The following is a 26276-nucleotide window of genomic DNA, read 5'->3' on the forward strand; positions in this document are numbered from 1 at the left end:
GATAAACTAAAGCAGGGCCTGGGATTGGCTTCCCTGCATAGGATAAAGCAGGGCCTGGGATTGGCTTCTCTACATAAGATAAAGCAGGGCCCGGGATTGGCTTCTCTACATAAGATAAAGCAGGGCCTGGGATTGGCTTCTCTACATAACATAAAGCAGGGCCTGGGATTGGCTTCTCTACGTAACATAAAGCAGGGCCTGGGATTGGCTTCCCTGCATAGGATAAAGCAGGGCCCGGGATTGGCTTCTCTACATAAGATAAAGCAGGGCCCGGGATTGGCTTCTCTACATAAGATAAAGCAGGGCCTGGAATTGGCTTCTCTACATAAGATAAAGCAGGGCCTGGGATTGGCTTCCCTGCATAGGATAAAGCAGGGCCCGGGATTGGCTTCCCTGCATAGGATAAAGCAGGGCCTGGGATTGGCTTCCCTACATAAGATAAACCAGGGCCTGGGATAGGCTTCCCTACGTAGGATAAAACAGGGCTCGGGATTGGCTTCCATACATAGGATAAACCAGGGCCCGGGATTGGCTTCCCTACACAGGATAAAGCAGGGCCCGGGATTGGCTTCCCTATATAACATAAACCAGGGCCCGGGATTGGCTTCCCTACATAGGATAAACCAGGGCCCGGGATTGGCTTCCCTACATAGGATAAAGCAGGGCCCGGGATTGGCTTCCCTACATAGGATAAAGCAGGGCCCGGGATTGGCTTCCCTATATAACATAAACCAGGGCCCGGGATTGGCTTCCCTACATAAGATAAAGCAGGGCCTGGGATTGGATTCCCTACATAGGATTAACCAGGGCCTGGGATTGGCTTCCTTACATAGGATAAACCAGGGCCTGGGATTGGCTTCCATAGATAGGATAAAGCAGGGCCCGTGATTGGCTTCCCTACATAAATAAGATAAAGCAGGGCACAGGATTGGCTTTCCTATATAAGATAAAACAGAGCCTGTGATTGGCTTCCCTATATACGATAAACCGGGGCCTGGATTGGCTTCCCTACATAGGATAAAATAGGGATTTTCAAATTATTTTGCTCTTGGAGTCGTCAGAGAATGGCCAGTACATGTGTGGTCAGTCAAAGGCTCATGCACAGTAGCATTGCAGAAGCACAGTACAAGTAAAGTGACCTCTAATGCAACTGCAAGGCAATACGTAATTGGCTGGATTTCAACGCAGCCATTGTTTCAACGCTCTCAGTGGAGTAATGTCCAAGAGGGAGACACCACCTCTTTCAAGCATAGGACAATGTCAAAGGCACCCCTGAAATCAAGTTCAGTATGGGCAGTGTCAGACTGGGGCATGAAGGGAATGCAGCGGTAAAGGCCCATGCTTAAGGGCTGTGGCCAGTTACCATGTATTAAACCATTCCACAGAGTTTTGGACAGCCAATAGAGACCATGGGCCATGCAGGTTTTTAATGGGGCACTCATGACCTCACCAGGGCCTGTGTATATTCGAGCAGGTTAACACCGAACTGGTCTGAATCTGAACTTAAGTACATCTGCATTCAGTATCTTGTGCTTTGGGTCCAGGACGCCTCTCAGCCACATTTAGTTTTTGAATAAAGCTATCGTTCTAGGTATGACGCAAACTCAGAAGTAAATGGAAATATTTGTGTTATAAATACTGAGGATGTTTTTGTTTCTGGATGAATATATCCATAAATAGACATAAAAATGCATTGTTTTCAATTTTGAGGATTTTTGTTTCTTGGGGGAAAAAAAAACCAGTAAGCAACGTGATAAAAACCATAACAGACATTTATTTTTCATTCAAATACCGTTTCATGATAATAGGCTCATTTTTTTATGTTGCAGATAAATGTGGCCACTCAAGTGGACGTGTGTATAACGGCTTTAGTTTTAGAGTTGAAAATACGATTGTGAGGCTGTGAGTGGCTCAGGGAAGAGAAACTTAGCCGAATTAGGTCCTGTACAATCATCCGCATTCTGTCCACGTCTGAATCGCGCCTTCACTGAAATAAAGTTCAAAAGAAAGAAAATCACAGTTTCCAGTGGGTGGAAAAAGATCCAACTGGAGGGTCTATTACACCCTTCTCCAACTGGTTCCAATTACCCTTCATTTGCTTAAGTAGTAACAGGTTAAAAATAGTTTGCATCACTTTCTTTGGATCTGACTTCTTTTGTTACCAGCGTTATGGGGGCTAATTACCAGGACCCTGCCATGTCTTCTGCTTAATGATAATACTTACTGCTCACCATCCTGTTCTTCCACAAAAGTCAATAATACAGTACTTTTCATCTCATTTGTTTACAGACCTTGATACTCCAGTTCCCAGCCCCTAAATTCTCCTCAATCTTCAATCTCAGCACAAAATCACACCATAGTCACAATTAATTCCTCTGTCCTTCATATATATATATATATATATATATATATATATATATATATATATATATATATATATATATATATATATATATATATATATATATATATAGATCAGGCAGGGATCCGGCACTCCCAACAAACAATTCAACAACCGCGGTGCCTTCCTAAGAAATGTAGCCTTGGAAGTAACGTGTACAACGGGGCGGCACTCAAACGGGTTTCTCTCACGGAATAAATGCAGACCGACAACTGCTTAGGTCTGACGTTTCGGTAGTTTAATACCTTTTTCAAAGACACAGATACATGTAAAAACACTTACTTTTATAGAAGCAATCACCAGTGTCAAGTCCCGGCGTCTCCACGCCCGAGCCCGCGCCGGCGCACGCATCTGACGTCACTGGATGATGTCCTCAGTACAGGCAGCTGCACGGCTTGGGCCGTTGCTATGGTGACCACCGGAGACCTGTAATAATAAATAGAAACAGTGTGAAAAAACGTGAGACACTTTAAGCAGACAATGCATGTATACATTGGGCAGGCTTGTGGAAAAAGATGAAAAACAAAACAAACACTATTATTAAAGATTAAATAGAATGATTCCTACATCACATCGCTGTATATGCTGCCAAACAAAAAATGGAATTAATGAGCTGAGCAAAGTTGGGGAGGGGGTGAGAAGGGAGACATAAAGATGAAAATCAATACAAGGTCGACATGATTAATGCCATGTCGACCACAATGTCGACCCTCTAGCTGAAGGCTACAAGAAGCAGTTTAGAGATGAATATTCATTAAGCCTAGCAGGGGCAACAGCATTGAGTTTAAAGATCCATTTTGCCTCAAGCTGTAGAAGCTTCTTGTCGCGATCCCCTCCTCTCACACTCGCTGGAACCTGGTCTATCATCTTATATTTGAGAGTCGGCAGTGGGTGTCGACAGTCTCTAAAATGTTTGGCCACTGGTTGTTCAGAAGGAGCACCGTCCAATGCACTTTTGATCGAGTGGCGGTGCATGGCCATACGCTCCTTGAAGGTTCTGCTGGTTTTACCAACATAGATGAGTCCACAGGGACAGCGTATCATATAGACCACAAATCTACTGGAGCATGTCAACACTTTGTTAATCTTATAGCGATGACCCGTATAGGGGTGGGTGAAGGAGTCACCTTGTTCAAGGTACCCACATGTCACGCATCCCGTGCACTTGTAATTGCCAGGCTTCTTGGTAAGGAAGTGTGTCTTCTTAGTGCCTCCCAGATTTGTTACATCAGTTTTAACTAATTTGTCACGTAAATTTGTTCCTCTCTTGTAGCAGGGCATCACCCCCATTTCTTTAAGCGCTGGTAGTTCAGGGTCATGACATACCAGCGGCCAGATGTTTTTCACAGTGTTTGTCAACACGGAGCTAGCCGTCGAATACGTGTTGACAAACGGCATACGTCTTGGGGAATCAGACTTCTGTTTAGCTCTCAACGTGTCTTCCCTAGGGATAGATAATGCCTTTTTCTTAGCCTGTAGGAGGGAGTCACGGTTGTATCCACGGCTTTCAAATTTTTGGACCATAACATCCATCTGGGAAGCTGCAACTTCGGGATTGCTGCAGATCCTTCTTACCCTAAGCATTTGGGAGTATGGCAACCCCAATTTTGCTGATGGAGGGTGATGGCTTGATGCCTCAAGCAAGGTATTACGGTCAGTAGTCTTTCGATATACAGCTGTCGACAATATACCAGATGTGTTGGTTATTTCAACATCCAAATAGTTAATGCATGTTTCACTATAGGAAGCCGTGAATTTGATGTTAGGATCTGTACTGTTGGCATACAGAACAACTTCCTCCAAGGCTTGCTGTGAGCCGGTCCAGACGATCAGGATGTCGTCAATGAAGCGTACATACAGGGCGATGTTGTCTGCTGAGAGGGGATGTGACAAAATCAGATCTTGTTCCATTTGGAACATGTAGGCATTGGCATACGTCGGGGCTACGCAAGAACCCATCGCGCAGCCCCGACGCTGCAAGTAATAGCCCCCAACCAAAAAAGAAATAGTTCCGGGTTAAGGTGAGCTCCAACAAATGCAGGTAGAACTCTACCTCCGGACCATGGAAATTCAAGTTGTTGCTGATGAGATTTCTGGTGGCCAACAGGCCGTCACAATGCGGGATGTTCGTGTAGAGGCTTACCACATCCAGCGTACATAGTACCATGGACTGTGGCAAGCCCCCCAAAGCTTCCAGCTTAAGAATAAGATCTGTGGTGTCCTTCAAAAAGGTTTTCTGAGACTGGACTACTGGCTGTAGATGAGCGTCCAGGTACTGCGAGATGGTGTAGTAGAGGGATCCCCTGGCAGAGATGATGGGTCTGCCAGGGGGCTGCTGTGGATTTTTGTGGATTTTTGGCAGGGTATACAATAACGGTGTGATGGGGTGATGAGTGGTAAGAGCGTCCCGGCATTTTTTGGAGATGATGTTAGAGTCAAGGGCATATATATATAAATTACCACATGAAAAGCCTGTGATTGTCCCTCTGTACCTTACTCTGTAGGAGCTCTGACAGGCTCAGCACTGCCTCTGATTAAAAACCCTCCCATGACGAGGCTGCTGCTGCTGTCCTCCACGGGCCTGAGAAGCATATGATGAGCTCCACCAAGCAGAGCTCAGCACAAGCCTCTCAGCCTCTGACCTCTTGTGCAAAGTCTCATGGGACCTAGTCAACTCCCAGTAATGCACTTGTGCAGTCAGTGTGACTAGGCTCCCAATGCTCAGCACCATTAATCATTGTCAGATTGGTAGATAGGTGAAGCTACCCCGCTTCCAAAACCTTTAGCTAAAAAAAAAAAAAATAACTACATGCCACCCACAGACCCCCCCCCCCCCCCCCTTAATCCGGCCCTGGCTAACCCTCTGTATTGTGTTCATGGTACCCCTAATGCTGGTTACACACCAGCATGAAAATGCTGTGGCCCCCATTATTCCAAACATTTGCACAGCAGAGAAGCCACTGGGATATGTAGTGGACCTCAGTTTTCCAGACAAATAAATACTGTCTGAGCAGTGCCATAGTCTACTTTCCAGTAGACTATGAGAGAGAGGAGGAGCCCACATGGAGGTTCCGCACAGGCCCTGCCCACTCTTAACCCCCCCCCCCCCACAAACACACACATATACCAAATCTAAATACAGTATTCTGACACGCCCACACTGAATTTATGCCTATGCGGGAACGCCCCTTTACAGTCCTGTTGTGCGGCTTTCGTAGCCAAATGGCGGTGCAATTAAAATAGGTATGATTCTGCTCTGCTCATACTTACGTACATCAACTGTCGGTATGGTACAAATACACACAAGTCGCCTTTTCAGATGGAGGTAGCTGTGGGGGCCGGATATTGGGGATTTGGGCAGCATTATTGGAGAACCCTGCTGTGGTCCCTCCTTAATACCTGGGCGGGTTACATAATATTTGCAGCTAACCCCAGAAAATGGGTGTTATATTAATGCATTGTATTTATTAATGTATTAGTAACATTTTAATAAGCTATAAAAAGTTATAGTGCACTCCATAGCTTAATTTGATTAAGTGTTTCATAGTAACAGGAGAACAATTACAATTAATGTTGTCTGTAATGTCTATTCAGTGAATTCTCTTGATGATTGTTTTTCAGGACAAATGTCGCCCTCTCATGGTCAGAATGGGAAAATAAAGTTTTCTTTTTAATCAGGGATTAAAGGTACTCACACACGCTCCGATTATGGAGCCAATATACCAATAATCAGGTGGTAGGCCGGTTTTGTAGCACAGTGTATTGGCATGAGTGTTTAATGCCAATAAAACAATAAGAAATCATTGAGAAACACTGGAGTCATATGGTGGAGTGCATGATATCAGGGAACACGTGACATTGTGCAGTGTGTGGGCATTCTGGATAATCTGCCCAAATTACCTTCCAGGGGCAAACGCTGGATTTGCAAAGGGGGGTTTCCAGAAATGGGCAAAGCCAAGCACGGGGGTGGAGATTGACATTGCAAATGCCCGTCCATCCCAGTCTGGCGCTATCAGATTAAACCTGGGTCACCGATTTCTAAGAAGTTTTAACCGTTCTTATAACCTGTGTTGAAATGCAAGGTTGGTTGACCTGGGTTATTTAGTGTGGTTTGTTCGCACCGCACCTCATCCCGGGTCAACACGTCACCAACCCAGGTTACTTGTGCGATGTGTGCTATGTGGAAGGGGTATTAGGTGTCCTAGTATATTCTGGGTCTATTAAGCGTGTATATATGTATATATATATATACAGTATATATATATATATATATATATATAATCACTTACAAGTGCCACCAGGAAGATAGCAGGCTGCAGATGCTGAGAGATAGCTGAAACCTGGGCTGGTGTAAGACTTCTCCGCACCCTAGGCAAAACGGGTATGGATTGTATGGTCGACCTAAAGATGATCGACAGTCATTAGGTCGACACCACTAGGTCGACATACTGCAAGGTCGATAGGTCATTAGGTCGACACAAGCATTAGGTCAACATGGTCTAGGTCGACAGTCAAACGGCCGACATGGGGTTTTTCACTGTTTTTTGACCCGATTGTTGACACAGTCGACATGGACACAGAGTGCACCGCGTCCCCTGGCATGGCTTGTTGCGCTCGCCATGCTTCGGGCACGGTGCCTCGATACACTCGACACACTATTTTAATCTCCCGCCATGCCCTAGTGGATGGTAGGGCATGAAATACCGCCTGTCGGCACATGTCGGCTCAAACAACAGTAAAAAACCCTATGTTGACCATTTGACTGTTGACCTTGTCATATGTCGACCTAGACCTATGTCGACCTTGCAGTATGTCGACCTAGTGGTGTCGACCTAATGACTGTCGACCATCTTTAGGTCGACAAACCGTATCCCGGCAAAACTTCAACCTACTGCCCCCAGATACACCATACTGCCACCAATACCCACGTTCCAACTCCAGCCCCCCTGGTAAGATGGGCAAGTCCCCTACTTCCCCTGGAGGCCTCCCTGTGCCACCCACAACAGAGGAAGGAGGAGGGGGCAGCAAAGTAGGGAAGTATGCCTCAGGGGAAAGTGTGGAGGTGGGATCTGGGAGGTTCCACAGCCGCCACCTGCATTAAGTACAACAAGAATCCTCACAAACATCCTTAATTTTTTGATAGGCCTCTGTTTATCCGGATTAACCTATGCTCCTTGTGGGTGTTCATATGCAAATGAAGGGCCTGATTCAAACCTGTTCTCTAGGCAGCGTATTGTCGCAGGTAAATGCTGCATGGCCTGCATGTGCATGTGAGAGCATGCGTACACTTACGCATCCCCTCACATGACTTTTATCTTGGCCGGAGATGTTTGCAGAGGAACGCCCTGATGTTCTATGTGCTCGCCATAATATGCTGGACGTTCCCCTGCTCCAGACCCTTTCCATACCTCCCAACTGTCACGATTTTAGAGGGACAGTCCCGATTTTCGGGTCCTGTCCCGCTGTCCCACCCGCGGCAGGCATTGTCCCGCTGCGGGGGGGTGACAGTTGGGAGACCCCCAATCTAGTAGAATAGACGCTGTGCGCATGCGCACAGCGTCTATTCTCGTATGAAAATGAGGTCGCGGCTAATTAGCATAAGCCGCGCCCTCATTTGCATACGCCCGCCCCCTTTTCGGACGCTCAGTTGGGAGGTATGCCTTTCCAAACACTCACAGAAGGAACACCTCAGCGAGTGCGATACTCCAGTGTTTGCACAGGGGGTCTGCACATATTTACGCATCCTCTGACGGGGTCCTTATCACCCCCTTAGTTTGGCTTGGTAGAAGTTCATGAACGTTAAATCAAGTGTGTTGCAGACATCGGGCCCTTCCACTGCCAGAAAACTGTTCCGATTGTCTGTAGCTATCAGAACTAAGGCCTCGTACACACCAGAACGATCACGATCGTGCGGCGATCGTGAACCGATTTGCTGTGAACTTCTCGGGAGCGCTCCCCCGGGCCCAGACTCACGATTTGCATAAGATGGTGTATTTTTTACTTACGATCGTCAAACGATCGCGAGTCGTTTGCGATGGTCGTCCGACTGTCGTTTTGGTGCATCGTGTGTGCACAGTGACTGTCGTTTTTGAAATTTAAATAATGGGCAGGACTAGTTGTGGGGTACAAATAACAGCAGCCATTTTAGATCTGTGCATTTGTGCTTTGTGACTAGTGAGGCTTGGTGTATACCTGCTGAACGCTGTACATAGCTGTTTGCTCTGCTTTGTTTTTGCCTGGCATTACAAAGTGTGCTTTTCCTGTGTCCATTATGCAGTCTGCAGTGATGGATTCTTACCAGCAAGATTTTCTGCTTTCCTATGCTGTGCTCAGGGTGAGGCAGCTGAGGGCCCAGCGTAGAAGAGCTAGGTCATGCTGGACCAAGCAGTGGCTGCTGAGCCGTCAGGCTCGTTCTCACATGCCACTGCTCCTGGAAATTCGTGAGAATAATCCCAATGATTATAGGAATTTCTTACGTTTGGATGATGCCACCTTCCATGAGTTGCTGCGTCTCGTCACCCCCCACATCCAGAAGCAAGATACCAAGTATCGCATGGCTATACCTGCTGAGGAGCGGCTGGTGGTGACCCTGAGGTTTCTGGCTACAGGACGGTCTCTGGCTGACCTGAAGTTTGGATCTCTCATCTCCCCGCAAGCTTTGGGCCTCATCATCCCCGAGACCTGCAAAGCAATCGTGAAGGTACTGCAGCACGAGTATTGCAAGGTAAGGAAAAATACACCACACACTTGTAGTGAAAACATATAATGTTTTATTAAAATAAATCAAACTTTGACATCCACACATTTTTAGTTTTCCTTTTTTTTGGATTAAATACAAATGGTACAAAAATAGAACCCATTGATACGCATAACTGCAAACTGTTCCAAAGTGCAATAACATGTCCAAAAATATATAAAACATTTCACTTTTCTGCCTTGAGGTACGGAGCAGTAGAACACACAGTGCTTGTGGCGCAGATAATCAAAGTACCTTCATGCACACGCGGTGCATAGTGCAGAAGCAGTGGTCCCAGCCCCATTGCTCCGCACCATGCGCCACGTGAGCATGGGCTTTATCTGCGCCACAAGCATCATGTGTCATACTGCTCCATGCATGTGCAAATGGCAAAAGTGTCATTTTAGAAACATTAGGTACGCATAATATAAAAATAGACCAAAGTGCTATAACAAGTCAAAAATTTTGTAACAAACTGAGCTTTAAAACCTACTGCCGCACTCACTAGAGGTACGGAGCAGTAGAACACACAGTGCTTGTGGCACAGATAATCAAAGTACCTTCATGCACACGCGGTGCATAGTGCAGAAGCAGTGGTCCCGGCCCCATTGCTCCGCACCATGCGCCACGTGAGCATGGGCTTTATCTGCGCCACAAGCATCATGTGTCATACTGCTCCATGCATGTGCAAATGGCAAAGGTGTCATTTTAGAAACATTAGGTACGCATAATATAAAAATAGACCAAAGTGCTATAACAAGTCAAAAATGTTGTAACAAACTGAGCTTTAAAACCTACTGCCGCACTCACTAGAGGTACGGAGCAGTAGAACACACAGTGCTTGTGGCGCAGATAATCAAAGTACCTTCATGCACACGCGGTGCATAGTGCAGAAGCAGTGGTCCCGGCCCCATTGCTCCGCACCATGCGCCACGTGAGCATGGGCTTTATCTGCGCCACAAGCATCATGTGTCATACTGCTCCATGCATGTGCAAATGGCAAAGGTGTCATTTTAGAAACATTAGGTACGCATAATATAAAAATAGACCAAAGTGCTATAACAAGTCAAAAATTTTGTAACAAACTGAGCTTTAAAACCTACTGCCGCACTCACTAGAGGTACGGAGCAGTAGAACACACAGTGCTTGTGGCGCAGATAATCAAAGTACCTTCATGCACACGCGGTGCATAGTGCAGAAGCAGTGGTCCCGGCCCCATTGCTCCGCACCATGCGCCACGTGTGCATGGGCTTTATCTGCGCCTCATGCATCATGTGTCATACTGCTCCATACCAACAGGGCAAGAATTGGTTTTACAATTCACGTAAAACCGGAGGGTCCTGCTCTCCTGTGAAATCAGGCAATAATGAGGTGTACAGGTGGGTATAGCGGGCTGGAGTTGAAGGTTGTGCGGAGGATGCTTGGACAGGTGGAGATTGATTTGGCAAAGTGGAAGGGACTGGTAAGGGTGCTGGGGGAGTAGGCCCTGGTGGTTGTTGGCAAGGAAGAAGGCCAGCTATGTTGCATTCAAATGTAAGGCGGTCTAAACGGCCAAAAAACAATAGCTCGCTGCTTATGCGTTCAAAGGCCATTTGCTGGGTTGGACTCAGCTGGCGTAAGCCGTCAGACAAATATTTCCCGAAAGCATCAAATCGGTCGGGAGGCCTACGTAGAACCTGTTCGGCCCGTATCAGTAATTCCTCCTCTGGGTTGTCTATTTTCTTTTCCTTGCGGCGCGATTTTTTACAGGCCTGTTGTGGCGGTGTGGGTGTAGTGGATATTCCTTGCGATGTTCCTGGAGACTCCGACAATCCAGACAGGTCCAGGGTCGGTGAATGTTCTGTCTCTGCACTGTGTTGCTGTGGAAACAAATACAAAGTTCAATTTATTAATCAAGTTTATTTATTATTTCTACAGTTCCCTACCAGCGTGAAGGATTGGCAAAACATCGCTGCAGAGTTTGAAGAGACATGGAATTTTCCAAATTGTGGAGGAGCCATTGATGGCAAACACGTCCGCATCAACCAGCCTGCACAGAGTGGTTCCTACTACTTCAATTACAAGGGATACTTTAGTATCGTTCTAATGGCTGTGGTTAATGCGAACTACGAGTTCATCTTCCTGGATGTTGGCAGGAATGGGCGTGCTTCGGATGGTGGAACTTTGAAGGATACCAAGTTCTACCAGAGGCTCACCTCCAACACTCTTCACTTGCCGTCGGTCCAGGAAACCAAACATGGGCTCAATTTTGTGTTCGTGGCAGACGAGGCATTTGCCCTTCATGAGCACATCATGAAGCCATATGCCAAAAGGGGCCTGGACCACGACAAAAGAATTTTCAACTACAGGCTTTCCAGGGCACGGCGGCTTGTGGAGAGTGCGTTTGGTATCCTGGCAAGCCGTTTCCGCATTTTCCATACTGCCATCAACCTGAGGGTGGACAAAATAGACTGGGTCGTCATGGCGTGCTGTGTCCTGCACAATTTACTGCGCCGCAAGGAAAGACCACAAAGGCCTACAGGCCCAGCACTACCAGAGGTCCCAGAGGAGCCAAAGGAGGTAGTGCAGATATCCTCTGTGGAAACACCGGCGCAACAGTATAGGGGGACTACACGCGCCATGCAGGTTAGAGACCAGTACAAGGACTATTTTAATGGAGTGGGTGCTGTCCATTGGCAGGAGAACCACATTTAAAGACATGTGTGGACTGAACCTATTCTCCGGGCCCAAAAAAATAATGAGGAAGGACATGTGTCAATACCGGGTCTGTACTTACCGACAATGGTTGGGAACTTTCATCCACAGTCTGCAACACCTCATCCCCCTCACTCTCCACCATGAGGTACAGTCCGGTCCTCTGTGCCTCCTGACTCAGGGTGAAGGTTAAGAGATTGTAGTACCACAAGGAGGTCTCATACACGTCGCCGGCTCCGGCACCAGATCTCTTGGTGGTCTGCATTTTCTTATGCTCTTTTAGGAACACAGTGCGGAGATTTTGGATTTTTTTCCGCACCCACTCCGCATTGGCTTCAGGGTGATATGAACGGCTGAAATTGGCCAACTCATCCAGGGCATTTGCTCTTTTAATTTTGTTACTGTAGTCTTTGGACTTCGTCTTCCAAAGACATTCGTACTCCCTGTATTTGTCGATAAATGCTTCGACGAAGTCACGCTCCTTTGCCAGAGCCTGAGACATGTCTATAAGAAAATAGATAAAAAAAATTATTAAATGATTATAGTTTATATATTGTTAAGACACTTCTTTTATTTCAGGTTCACTTTTGTTAATATCACAATAAAGTTTTAAGTTTCACCAACCAGTTTCCTTTTTATTGTAAACAAGGTGATAGTGTACACAGCTTCATCTATTCCAGTGTTGGCCAACCTTGACACTCCTGCTTTAGTTGAACTACACATTCCAGCATGACCTGCTGTGGTTTTGCTATTTACCATTTACACACAGAGATATATCACTGCACTGCATTGGTGGGCATCAAATGCACTGGGGGGTAATTGGTGCGCAGCTAATGCATTGGTGGGCAGCTAATGCATTGGTGGGCAGCTAATGCATTGGTGGCCAGCTAATGCATTGGTGGGCAGCTAATGCATTGGTGGGCAGTGGTGGGCAGCTAATGCATTGGTGGGCAGCTAATGCATTGGTGGGTAGGGAAGGTCCAAATACCTGTCTTCAATTTGGCTGTGCTCCAGGATCCTCCGTCACTGCTATCCTGTACCATCCACGAGTCTCACAAAATGGCTGCGGAGGGGGTGACACACACAGATATATCACTGCACTGCATTGGTGGGCATCAAATGCACTGGGGGGTAATTGGTGCGCAGCTAATGCATTGGTGGGCAGCTAATGAATTGGCTGGGCATTGGTGGGCAGCTAATGCATTGGTGGGCATTGGTGGGCAGCTAATGCATTGGTGGGCAGTGGTGGGCAGCTAATGCATTGGTGGGCATTGGTGGGCAGCTAATGCATTGGTGGCCAGCGGTGGGCAGCTAATGCATTGGTGGGCAGCGGTGGGCAGCTAATGCATTGGTGGGTAGCTAATGCATTGGTGGGTAGGGAAGGTCCAAATACCTGTCTTCAATTTGGCTGTGCTCCAGGATCCTCCGTCACTGCTATCCTGTACCATCCACGAGTCTCACAAAATGGCTGCGGAGGGAGTGACCAGGAAATGAGTATAAACAAGCAGGATCTGACGACGGTCTGACGAGGCAAGTGCACACGATCATCTCGCAATCTGCATACAATCAGCCCCCAATCTGAGGTCGGATTGACAGATCTTTACTGCAGTAGGTAGGATCTTCAATCCGACCTACGACCGGCGGGTACGCGCATCGGATCGGAATTGTGGGCTTAAAACAAAAGATTTTGCACCAATCTATAGCAAACGCTCGTACGACCCATCGAAATCGGAGATTTTTATGCCAAATCGTCCTGGTGTGTACGGCCCCTAAGGACTACTTGTATAATGTCCCTTTTTTGGGGTATGTATCATTGAACAGACAGCTACTAGGTCGGCAAGCATTAGGCCAACACCACTAGGTTGATATGCATGAAGGTCAACAGGACTGAAGGTCGAATTGGGGCTAGGTCAGGGGTCGACATTGGGTTAGGTCAATAGGGTCATTAGGTCGACACAAGTATTAGGTTGACATGGGAAGGTCGACAGTCAAAAGGACATAGTCGACACGGACACTAAAAAAGTGCCCCGCATCCCCTCGCATGGCTTGCTGCGCTTTATTCTCCCCCCACCCTAGTGGATGGTAGGGCATGAAATACCACCTGTCGGCACATGTCGGCTCAAAAAAAAAAAGAGTGAAAAACCCAATGTCGACCTTTTGACTGTCAACCTTCCCCATGTCCACCTAATGACCCCGTTGACCTAATGACCTTGTCGACCTAACCCATGTCGACCTTCGGTCTTGTCGACCTTGATGTATGTCGACCTAGTGATGTCAACCTAATCATAGTGGATTCTGCTAGCTCTGGTATTGTATTCTAAGTTATGGGCCTAATCAGACCTGATCGCACAGCGATTATCGATAGACTGCGCCTGCGTATGGCCCGAAGTACACATGGGCGAGGCCGTCCTTTGCTAAAATCCTGTTACTTTTTTTTTTTAATCGCTGGCCACTCACAAGTTGATTGACAGAAATCCGGTGCTTGGGTGGTAACCGCCCGTTTACTGGGAACGTATGTGACAGCTCCGGCCTCGATCTGACTTTCTATCGCAGCCACTGAGTAAGTCCTGGGCTACGCGGAGCCTGCAGACACTGGAAAAAAGTCATTTAATGGTGAACGTGCTCAGCATTTCATAGGAATGTACGGGGTTGGATTTCACTCTGGCGGGCGGTGTATACCTGATCGCAAGGCTCCAAAAATGTTTTCCCTATATTCATCAATAAAAAACCTTTAGTTAAGGGCGCAGAGATTCAAGAAAGTTTGGGAACCACCACCGTAGCCTCTTGAAAACAATATACAGTCTACAGTGCCCTCTCCTGGCAAAATCAGAGAAGTTCTATGAATTTAAACTTCCTATGAATTTACAATAGTAAAGGAAACTGGCACACAGTTTGATTTATAAAAGACTGTGGCCTGTCAGCTGATAGGGGCCTGATTCAGAAATGCGTACTATTCCGATATTGCGCAGGTGGCCAATGCCTCCATTTCCATGTCTGATTCGCACGAGCACAGGGCTGCCTCTGATGGCAGGCTGGGTAACAGGGGATGGTTAGAAAAACATGGACGTGTTACAGCCGTTTTATAGGCATATTGGAGCCAGCAGCTGCTCCCTTCTATGCACTGCTGCAAGTGTCTTAGTTCCATCGGTCATCCTGGGTAACCATAGGCGAACTCCGAAGGCCTATAATTGACTGATCCGTGTTGGATGCTGTGTCTTTGCATTGAGTCGCTTGAATGAGCAAAGCCACAAGTGAGTGTCCCGATACAAATCCCAGCAGCTGCAACATATGCATATTTACGCACAGTATCCACATACTAAGGCACAGCTGCGGCAACAGCATTAGGGTACATATAAGGCCCAATGTTGGTTAAGTATGTCATGTGGTCATAAAAGGAGACTAGTAATCATGCGTGAAGCATGGTTAGGATGACGCGATTCAGTAAAAATGGCATCATTGGTTGAACAGACCACCCACTCGCAAAGTGTGTGGCCAAGTCCAGGGGTGCGGAGAAGGCGGGAGACTTGCCCACTCTCTGGAAGTCCCCCCTCATGTTTCCAGTAACCAGCACAAGACTCAACCAACATGGAGGGGAGGGGGTTGGGGGTAATGCCATGCCAGGGAGCAATCTTAAGGTGCCCACACACTAAAACGTTTTTTTTTTGGCCGATTGACTGATTTCCGATAAATCGGCCGATATATCGGCCGATGTTTACCGATAATCGGTCGAAAATTACTCAGAGGTCTGATGTCTGTCCGATGGTAAAGCTTTGTACGCGGATCTGAGGAACAGGCAATGAGTGTCTCAGAAGCCGCTGTACACAAAAATCGCAGCAGCGTTGGGCATTGTGACTGGCTCCGATTTAGGCGCAGAGAGAGGTGCACAGAAGGTTGCCGCATCACCCCTGGTCCCTTACCTAATTACTATTATGCAGCCAAGAGACTCACTGTTGGGCCTTTTGTTTTGTAGCAGTTGCTGCCAGACCTGACGCGGCTGGTGGCCATGGCATCTCAGTGGCAATAAAACAGCGCTATCCCTACAATATACTTAGCCAAAAATATTAATAGTGTTATCTTGATTCAGATAGCTAAATACACATTTGCTATTGCTCGGGAAGAAAGGAACTGATCACATAACATAACTGCCCATGTAGTAGAGCTGGAGTCATTGTTCTTAGTTGGCTAAACCCTATAATATAGGTGTGAACAATGGGGGAAGCACTGTCAGATGGAGAAGTCAATTTTCAATTATCCAATCAGAAGCGAGTATCTGCAGGTGCAGACGGTCATTATAACCAGCGTACGTTTGCGCCAGATTTTAAAGCACCCACACGTAATAGGCTTACTTGTCTGCTCTAACAGAACATCTGTAGATTCCCAAATCTCCGTGGGCAAGTCTCCCATAGACCAAGTACTGTAACTGAAACTGGTGGTCCAGGCTTTTAATGACGGAATTTGCACTGAATAATAAAATTGTGGGCCCCACCTCGCTCTCCTTATAATATGGACAATCAGCTAGGTATTGCATATTGAGGAAAAGGGAAGGGGAGGGGAGGGGGGGGGGGGGGCGGGTTGGGGGGAGATATCTTCTTCGCTGTGCTCAGTGGTTAAATGTGAGGTACAGTATGTGCCCAGGGGTGGCTCACAGACTGATAAGGCCAGGTGATTCTTTTTTTATTTGTCATTGAGCCTTATTTTTTAAATTATTATATTTTGCAACTGGCGGAAGTGGGAGAATGGACAGGAGTTTGTGCTCTCGGAGGGGATTCAGTATTGAATCCCGGCGGTCGGGATCCCGGCGTTCAGAATCCCGACGCCGGAATCCCGACCGCCGAAATCCCGACAAGGGGGGGACGTGGATCGCCCCCCCTTGCGGGCTCGCTGCGCTCGCCACGCAGCGGGCCCGGTGCCTCGCTACGCTCGGCACACTAATTTATTCTCCCTCCAGGGGTGTCGTGGACACCCCCGAAGGGAGAAAGTGTCGGGATTTCGGAGGTCGGGATTCCGGCGTCGGGATTCTGAACGCCGGGATCCCGACCGCCGGGATCTTAACTGCATCCCCTCGGAGGTGGTAGTAGGCTTAGGTTGGGGTTGGGTTGGCAGTCTTGATGCATCTGGACTGGCCCTGAAAAGAAGGGGGAAGTGATTGGTGGAGGGCGGTGGCCAATAATGTACCTAGTGGAAAGCAGAAGTTCACTGCATGAACACCGTGTGTAAGGATATTTCAAAATCTTATTTAATATTTGTCTTGCAGTTTCTGCTAACATGGCTTTTTTAAAGAAGGCTTTTAAAACGTGTTCTATTTTATAACACAATAAAAACACTTTTAGAAATATAGCTAAAGTTTCTAAAGATTTGAAGCCCTCTTGTGGTCAAAATGAGAACTTCAAATTACAATGTAAAGATGTGTCTACTAGGGCAGTGGTTCCCAAACTGTGTGCCGTGGCTCCCTGGGGTGCCTCGGGACACTTGCAGGGGTGCCCTGGGTTGGTGGTCCAGGACCAATTAAAATTATTAATGGCTAATTATTTATGAGCAAAACAAGTGCTGGTGGCTGGCAATTATAAAATGTGTATAAACAGAAGCAAATCCTGCCCTTTACCACATAACTGATCCTGAATCGCATATAAACCCAATCTAATAAAAAAAAAATTGGCCTAGGGGTGCCGTGAATTTTTTTTTTATACTCTAGTGTGCCGTGAATCAAAAAAGATTGGGAACCCCTGTACTAGGGTATCCCGGCAGTCGGAATCCCGGTGTTCAAAATCCCGACGCCGAAATCATTGTGGGCTCGCTACGCTCGGCACACTAATTTATTCTCCCTCTATGGGTGTCGTGGACACTCATAGAAGGAGAAAGTGCCAGGATTTCGGCGGTCGGGATTCACCACCTTTGTGCTTCTATCGCCACCCTCCGCAAACCCGCCGCCCCACCTATCCCCCTCCCTCTGGCTAACCCTGCTGCAGGTCCCCCTGGACCCGGAAGGTAAACCCCTTCTCCCCCTAGCAACGCAGCCGGACATCCATCATCGGGATGCGCCTGGGACAGCCTGCTTAGCTGTCCCGGCGTGAGGGAGGGGAGGAGGAGGTGCCCAGTGAGGTGACAGTCACCACAGTGTGATGCTAGCCGCATATGTTAATACATATGCGCTAGCATCGCGGAAGCCGGGCGGCGATGTATATTAATACATCCCGCCCTTAATGAGATGCGCATTGCAGGAAAAATCACACTTTTTGCCGCGAATTTGCACAGTCTGAAGAGGCGATTTTTCTATTCGCATCCAGATGTTTTCCCATTAAATAGTATACAAATCACAAATTTAATGGTATGCGAATTCCGGAAAACGTTACTAAAAGATCAGTGCGATCTGTGAATGGTTCTGTCCAAAAAAAAAAAAGGCGTGAGGTCCCCCCTCCTGAACATAACCAGCCCCGGGGTCATAGAGCCAGTCCTGGTTTCATAAAATCAGGGGTCAAACCGAATAGAGGTCCCCATATTTTATAAAACCAGCACAGGCTGGTGCTGGTTACCAAAATATGGGGGACAAAATTAGTAGGGGTCCCCCGTATTTCAAGAACCAGCCAGCAAGGTATTGCCACAGCCGGGGGGGGGGGGGGGGGGGGAGACTTTTTATACAAGTCCCCCTGGCCAAAGCAATCACCCCCTGAACGGTCAGCATGGGCAGGGATCCTGGGGAAGTGCCCCCCCCCCCCCAATGAAGGGGTCCCCCCCTCCAGAATTTCCCGGGAGCCCGGGGCTGTCCCTGGTCGGTGGGCAAAGGGCTGATAAATATGTAAAAGTAGAAGAACAATTGTGTATTGTTGTGGAACTACAAGTCCCAGCAAGCCTGCACTGCATGCAGGGACTTGGAGAACCACAAGTCCCAGCATGCGGGGCATTAAATGGCCCTCTGGGAAAACATACACACCAGCCAGCTTCGGTGCTTCTCCAGGACCCCTGTGTTTACATCTGTGGCTCCGCCCACAGACCAGGAGTTAGGCCCGCCCACCAGCCAATCACGTTTGGCCATCGGGATTTCTCCAAACATGATTGGCTGGTGGGTGGGCCTAACCTCCTTCAAGCGCTCCCTCAAAACCCACCTCCTTTTAGTCTGTTAACTCTTATAAGTAGGGCCCTCCTTCCTCTTGTACTCACCCTACCACTTTACCTCACCTGTGCTCCTGTCCTGTTCTTCCCTTCCTCTAACTCAGTCTCCTCGACAATTTCGACACCTACTTCAGAACTGATGCTGATTTTAGTTCTACCAGCTATACCCTATTTATGCTGTATTTTATCATCACACCCTGTATGTTACCTTGTAATTTGTTACCTTGCAATTGCGTTGTGACGCCTTATAAATAAACAAACTACTACTACTACTACTCCCGGCGGAACCACAGATGTAAACACAAGACGGGCTTGTGTCTACAGCGTTCCAGGGGTCCCAGAGAAGCACTGAAGCCAGCTGGTGAGTATGTTTTCTTTAAACAGGAATCCCACCTGGATTCTACTGGACAAGGGGACCAAAGTAATATCAACATTGGTAAGTATCTGGGCTACGTATGTAATAAAGTTTTATTTCTCTGGTGTGTGTGTGTGTGCATTTATTTAACTATTTGTACTGCTGTGGACTACAAGTCTTAGCGGTCCATTTAATGACCCACATGCTGGGACTTGTGGTTCTCCAAGTCCCTGCATGTGGTGTAGGTTTGCTGGGACTTGTAGTTCCACAACAATACACAATAGTTTCTTCTACTTTTACACATTTATCAGCCCAATGCCCACCATCGGGGACAGCCCCGGGCTTCAGCATGGTCCGGGAAATTCTGGAGGGTGGACCCCTTTCAGGGGAAGGGGGGGGGGGGGGGTGGTGGTCCTCACTTCCCCAGGATCCCTGCCCATGCTGACTGATAAGGGGATTAATGCTTTGGCCAGGGGGATTTTTATAAAAAGTCTCCCCCTGGCTGTAGCATTGCCCTGCTGGCTGGTTCCTGAAATATGCGGGACCCCTACTCATTGTCCCCCGTATTTTGGGAACCAGGATCGGCCCTTGAGCCTGGTGCTGGTTTCAAAAAATCCGGGGGGACCCCTACTCGGTTTTCCCTGTGATTTTATGAAACCAGGACAGGCTCTTTGAGCCCAAGGCTGGATATGCTCAGGAGGGGGGACCCCACACAATTTTTTTTTTTTTTTACTCAAAATCGTACATTTTCATGACTAAAAATTGCACCATATTGCACTTTGGTACTTGTTTAGTTTCACGGCGGCAGCACGAGACGCTGTAGCTTGAATATTGGCAGCTTGCCAGACTGCTTTAAGCTACGCTGGTAGCGTAGCGACTGTTTGAATTCTAACAGCTGCCTAGCTGCCTTAGACGCTCCTACGTAACACAAAGATGAAGCGCCTCTCCACCGGTGCCCTCATGATCCCCTCTCCACAGCGAGAGAGGATATCATGCGGGCACAAGCGCTGTGTGCGAGGCGCTCACTTGACAGGAGGTTAGAGGTAGCAGCGCTGGCCTGCAACGGAGAAGTCAGCGTAAGGCGGCACGCGATGCCGCCCTGAAACTAAACAAGTAGCCTGATACTGTAAGGCGGCCAGGCAGCTGGCAAGCTGCCAGAATTCAAACAGTCGCTACGCTACCAGCGCAGCTTAAGGCAGTCTGGCAAGCTGCCAATATTCAAGCTACAGCGTCTCGTGCTGCCGCCATGAAACAAAACAAGTACCTGCAATTTTTGTGCCGCAAATTCGCATATCATTAAATAGTCAATTCAGGCAAAAAAATGCCATTTTAAAAAATGCGATAAGGTGGGATTTCAGAAACTTCCTAAAAATCGCATCTCGTTAAATCTCGCCCATTTTCTCTAAAAGGTGATTTTTTTGTGACATTACTGCCATTGCTGCTACCAGACCGCTGTGCAGTCTCTGTCCCCCACCTGACACCTAAAACAGAGCCCGCTCAGCTACTTCTCCCTTCATACTTAACCAAATTGATAAATCAAGTACCATTTGAAAGATTACGTTCTCCCCTTCTGACGAATTGTTAATTTACAGTTGCACATTGTATTGTTTGTTTACAAATCGAAGTTAATTACGGTGTCGGGGTGCCACATACCTCTCTGCTGGAATAGATTTATTTATTTACAATTTCTTATATAGCGCAGAAAATTCCGTTGCGCTTTACAATAGGAAACAGTGATAAAACAAACAGGATTATGCGTCTCCCCATGCATTGAATAACATGAGGAAACAATAGAACAATAATAACATTTTAAAACAGTTTTAGATTTCACAATCTTTAGCATAAAAGAGTTGGGGCATACAAAGGCAGTGGGAATAAAGGATGCTTACTATCCGGACCTCAGATGCAGCCAGCAGTGGGGATCAAAGCAGAGGCCTCTATACGCAGGCCCTGGTACATCCTACCCTGTCTCTGCAGACAGGTCATCCAGAGACCCGGACCCCTCCTCTATAATTAGAGGGGAAAGGCTCCTCCTGAGGTATGTTTAAAATTAAGAGGGTGGGTGTCTTAGAATGCACACCCTATTTACATGAGGTGCTATCATGCTGGGACTTGTAGTTCTGCAAAGAAAAAAAACACATGGTGCAAATGCACACTCCATATTATTAATCAATAATAGAGGTTCTTGGTATATTAATTGGCCAAGAAATATTTGCCCACCAACCAGCTTCACAGTGACCTCATTTCTGGTGGGTCCCTTATACTGAGGGGCTTATTCTGGTTCACTCTTTCTGGCAAATTCCTTTCTTAGATGGACAAAACTATGCTGCACTGCAGGGGGGCAGATGTAACATGTGCAGAGAGAGTAAAGGGCCCTACATACGCAGAGATGTGTGCCAGAGATACATAATGGGAGATTCAGCACAAGAGATTTCACTCTTGTGGTTCATTTCAGATAATGAGCCACACAAACATATATATATATATATATATATATATATATATATATATATATACATACACATAGCGCTGGTGGCACATAAACAAGCCAAAGGACGCTGTACTAAGCAGAAGAGGCTTTGAAGCAGTGCCCTCCGTATAAACAGTGTAACAACTGTTGCATAGGCGATTGCTGGTGATGACGGTGGCACTCGGAAATAATAAGAGACCAGACTGTGGCGCTTAAACCCAATGTTTCTGAGCCGAGAGATTACTGCGCACTGTCCATATTTTCTATATTGCCCATTGTCCATATTTTCCCCTATCACTTCCTTAATTTGTAATACAGATAATAGATCAACAGTCAATAGGTCTAAAAAATAAAAATATTGTCACGGTTAAAAATAGTAATGAAGTAAAAATAATGAATAATGTGCATTGTGTGCTGTCAGCTGTAACCTGTGTATGATGGCCACCCTGCCATGTCATTGCAGTATAATCGTGAACATTGGTGGCACAGTGGGAAGAAAAAAAAATACTTTCCAACTCTGGAGCCTCTTTGTCCCGCGGCGTCATCAGGAGGGGCGGCGGTCTCCGGCGGTGTGGCGTCATCGGCTCGGCGGTGGTCTCCGGCGGTGCCTGATGTCATTGGGATTGGCGGCGGCGGTGGTGTCCGGACTCCAGCGTCGTCTCAGGTGCAGCGGCGGTGTCATGCGGGCGGCGTCCAGCGGGGCTTCAGTCGCTCAGAACAGCCCTGCTCATCTGCCCGCGGCCACACATGCGGGAGATGAGCAGGAGCTTTCTGAGCGACTGCTCTGACTTGTACAGCCCGTCCGTTCTGAATCTTGGGCAGATTCAGAACGGCGGGTGCGCGCATGTAAATCGCTGTGTGGGCTATATACACAGCGATTTACATGCATTTTCAGGCATTTTCTGAGCGATTTAGTAAAATCGCTCAGAAAATGCCTGAAAATTGTGCTGTGTGAGGGGCCCATTTGATTTGGGTGAGTTATTTTGTTTCTGCGCAGGGAAAATACTGACTGCTTTATTTTTACACTGCAATATAGATCTCACTTTGAAGTAAAACCCCACCCAAATCTAACTCTCTTTGCACATGTAACATCTACCCCATCTGCAGTGCACATGGTTTTGTCCAGCTAAGAAGGAATTTGCCAGAAGGAGTGAACCAGAATAACCTCCTAAATTTGAATCTTGGGCACGGATTCCCAAAAAGGCTGGCATAAGCCAGTCACCCCAGGGCAGCACACATGTGAATAACTAAGCTATAAGTGTATTAATAAGAAAGAAGCAGAAGCTAGAGGTTAAAAAGGGAAGTGCTAGAAAGTATAATATTAGTGGAAAATAAATAGTGCTAAATAAATGTTAGGGTGTGCCACCCCCGAGGCAACTCAGCCGCACCAACCCAAGGGCGGCCGTGCCCCAAATCCATCCCCAAGACTAGCAATTAGTGTCAATCAGGGTTGCCGACTTTTACAGTCTCCTCTCCAGGAGAACGTCACTTCTGGGGGCGGGGCCTGATGGAGACATCATCCGTCCCTGCCCCAGTAATGCAAATACCGCAATATGCGGTTCTCCGATTAGGGGGCGGGGCTAAATACACACAATTTGCATATTTAGCCCCGTCCCCTTCCGCCGAAAAGCTGCGGATCGTGGCAATTTAAAGCTTACAGGTACATGGGGGGGGGGGGGGGGGGCAGTGCCGGAATCCGCCAAAAAGCTGCGGATCGCGGCAATTTAAAGCTTACAGGTACATGGGGGGGGGGGGCGCCGGAATCCGGGAGGGTTGCCCACCTTTCTGGGGGGCCGGTAGGGGGACCCGATTTTCGGGATCCTCCCGGCCATTCCAGGAGGGTTGGCAACCCTGGTGCTACTCTAAGTTGAAGGAGTCCCAGCCTTCAGGTGTACTGTTTACACAATATTAGCTTATGGGGGGAGAATCTTAGAATGCACACCCTATTTACATGATGTGCTATCATGCTGGGACTTGTAGTTCTGCAAAGAAAAAACACACATGGTGCAGATGCACACTCCATATTATTATTCAATAATAGAGGTTCTTGGTATATTAATTGGCCAAGAAATATTTGCCCACCAACCAGCTTAACGGTGACCTCATTTCTGGTGGGTCTCTAATACTAAGTTTGCATCTGTGGCGCGGAACCCCAAAAAGGCCTGCATAAGCCAGTCACCCCGTGAAGCTGGTTGGTGGGCAAATATTTCTTGGCCAATGAATATACCAAGAACCTCTATTATTGATTAATAATATGGAGTGTGCATCTAAATGCACCCTAATGGTTGCTTACAATGTTAAATGCACCCCCATGCCACCCCCCACTATAAATGTGAACCCGAAGCGTGGCGAGCGCAGCGAGCCCGCGAGGGGCAGCGGTACGCGTCCTACGACCTTTTCATACCCCCACTATACACGTCGTGGCAAGCGTAGCGAGCCCGAAGCGTGGCGAGTGCAGCGAGCCCTGCGAGGGGACGCGCATAACTTCACAGGTATACGCGTCCCCTCGCTGGGCTCGCTACGCTTCGGGCTCGGTGGCTCGTTGCGCTCACCACACTTTATAAAATCAACTCCACGCCGACGTGGATAGTGGGGGTATGAAAAGGTTGTAGGATGCGCTACGCTTCGGGTTCACGTTTATAGTGGGGGGTGGCATGGGGGTGCATTTAATATTGTAAGCACCCATTAGGGTGCTTATACAATTTTTAATCGCATCGCTAAAATCTCATTGCATCGCAGTGCATCGGGTGTATGGCATGCGATGCAATAAAAACATTGCGCGATCAATATCGGGGGCGCCGTGATAATACACAAGTACCGAAAAATAAATAAAACTACTAGTTGGCACATGTGGAAATGACAATCCCTTTTTCTCCATTCATACTTAACCAAAATCGATAATTGAGGAACAATTTTAAAGATTACGTTCTCCACGGAAAGCATGTCCCCGTGTGTGGGCCCCTTAAGATGATCAGTTTTGCTCGGCTACTCCAAATGGCTACAAATGAACCGGTTCTAATTTCATCCTGCTAAATCCACCAAACTTGCTATAAAATGATCCAGATTTTATTCGCATGCAAAATTTTCCCACGGGCCGCCTAGTTTATCAGAATTTATTTCGAAGTTGTGCCTTGTCAGTGTAGATTAAAGATCGACAGTGTCTACATAAAAAGATGTTAGACAGTCAAGAGGACGACAGGGTCAAAGGCCGACAGTTCAATGGGTGACGCAGGCTTAGGTTAGCAGGATCAACAGGTTGACATGCAAATAGTCCACACAAAAGTTGTTGACCCCTGTTTTGTGTGTGATTTTAACCCTAACCCTAAAACTAACCGTTCCCTAGTGCCTAACCCTATCCCTCCTCCTAGTACCTAATCCTCCTCCTGGTGCCTAACCCTAACCTCCTCCTGGTGCCTAATCCCAACCCTCCTCCTGGTGCCTAATCCTAACCCTACCCCTAGTGCCTAAACCTAACCCTCCTCCTGGTGCCTAACCCTACCCCTCCCCCTGCTGCCTAACTTTAACCCTACCCCTAGTGCCTAACCCTCCTCCTGGTGCTTAACCCTAACCCTCTTTGTGGTGCCTAATCCCAACCCTCCTACTGGTGCCTAATCCCAACCCTCCTCCTGGTGCCTAATCCTAACCCTACCACTAGTGCCTAAACCTAACCCTCCTCCTGGTGCCTAACCCTACCCCTCCCCCTGGTGCCTAACTTTAACCCTACCCCTAGTGCCTAAGCCTCCTCCTGGTGCTTAACCCTAACCCTCTTTGTGGTGCCTAATCCCAACCCTCCTCCTGGTGCCTAATCCTAAACCTCCTCCGGGTGCCTAATCCTAACCCTCCCCCTAGTGCCTAATCCTAACCCTCCTCCTGGTGCCTAACCCTCCCCTTAACATCTAATCCTAACCCTCATCCTGGTGCCTAACCCTCCCCTTAACATCTAATCCTAACCCTCATCCTGGTGCCTAAACCTAACCCTCCACCTAGTGCCTGATCCTAATCCTCATCCTGTTGCCCTCCTTTAGGTGCCCAAGCCTATCCTAAGCCCTCCTCCTGGTGTTTAAACCTCCTCCTTGAGCCCAATCCTAACTCTCCTCCTTGTGCCTAATCCTCCTCCTAGTGCCTAACCCTCCTCCTGGTGTCTAATCCTAACCCTCCTCCTGGCGCCTAATCCTAACCCTCCTCCTGGTGCCTATACCTAACCCTCCTCCTTGTGCCTAATCCTCCTACTAGTGCCTAATCCTAACCCTCCTCTTGGTGTCCTCCTTTTGGTGCCTAATCCTAACCATCCTCCTAGTGTATATAAACCCAACCCTCCTCATGGTGCCTAATCCTATCCCTCCTCCTTGTGCCTAATCCTAACCCTACTCCTTGTGCCTAATCCTAACCCTCCTCCTGGTGCCTAATCCTAACCCTCCTCCATGTGCCAAATCCTAACCATCCTCTTGTTGCCTAATCCTTATCCTCCCCCTGATGCCTAACCATGACATGCCCCGATCAGTAGCGTATCCGA

The 26276-nt window shown here is 47.7% G+C and overlaps 1 long non-coding RNA gene across 1 annotated transcript in view; it reads right to left on the bottom strand.

Annotated features, from left to right (window-relative positions):
- Window positions 1–1797: 1797 nt before the first annotated feature.
- The window catches only part of LOC146050242 (uncharacterized), a 317857-nt gene continuing 293378 nt past the window's right edge, over window positions 1798–26276 (bottom strand). The window contains exon 3 of the long non-coding RNA XR_014466285.1: window positions 1798–1987. This is a non-coding gene — a long non-coding RNA (uncharacterized LOC146050242). The remainder of the gene's footprint in view (window positions 1988–26276) is intronic.

This window comes from Crinia signifera, chromosome 12 (genome assembly GCF_055691185.1).
Source record: "Crinia signifera chromosome 12, ASM5569118v1, whole genome shotgun sequence".
NCBI classification, from domain to species: domain Eukaryota; kingdom Metazoa; phylum Chordata; class Amphibia; order Anura; family Myobatrachidae; genus Crinia; species Crinia signifera.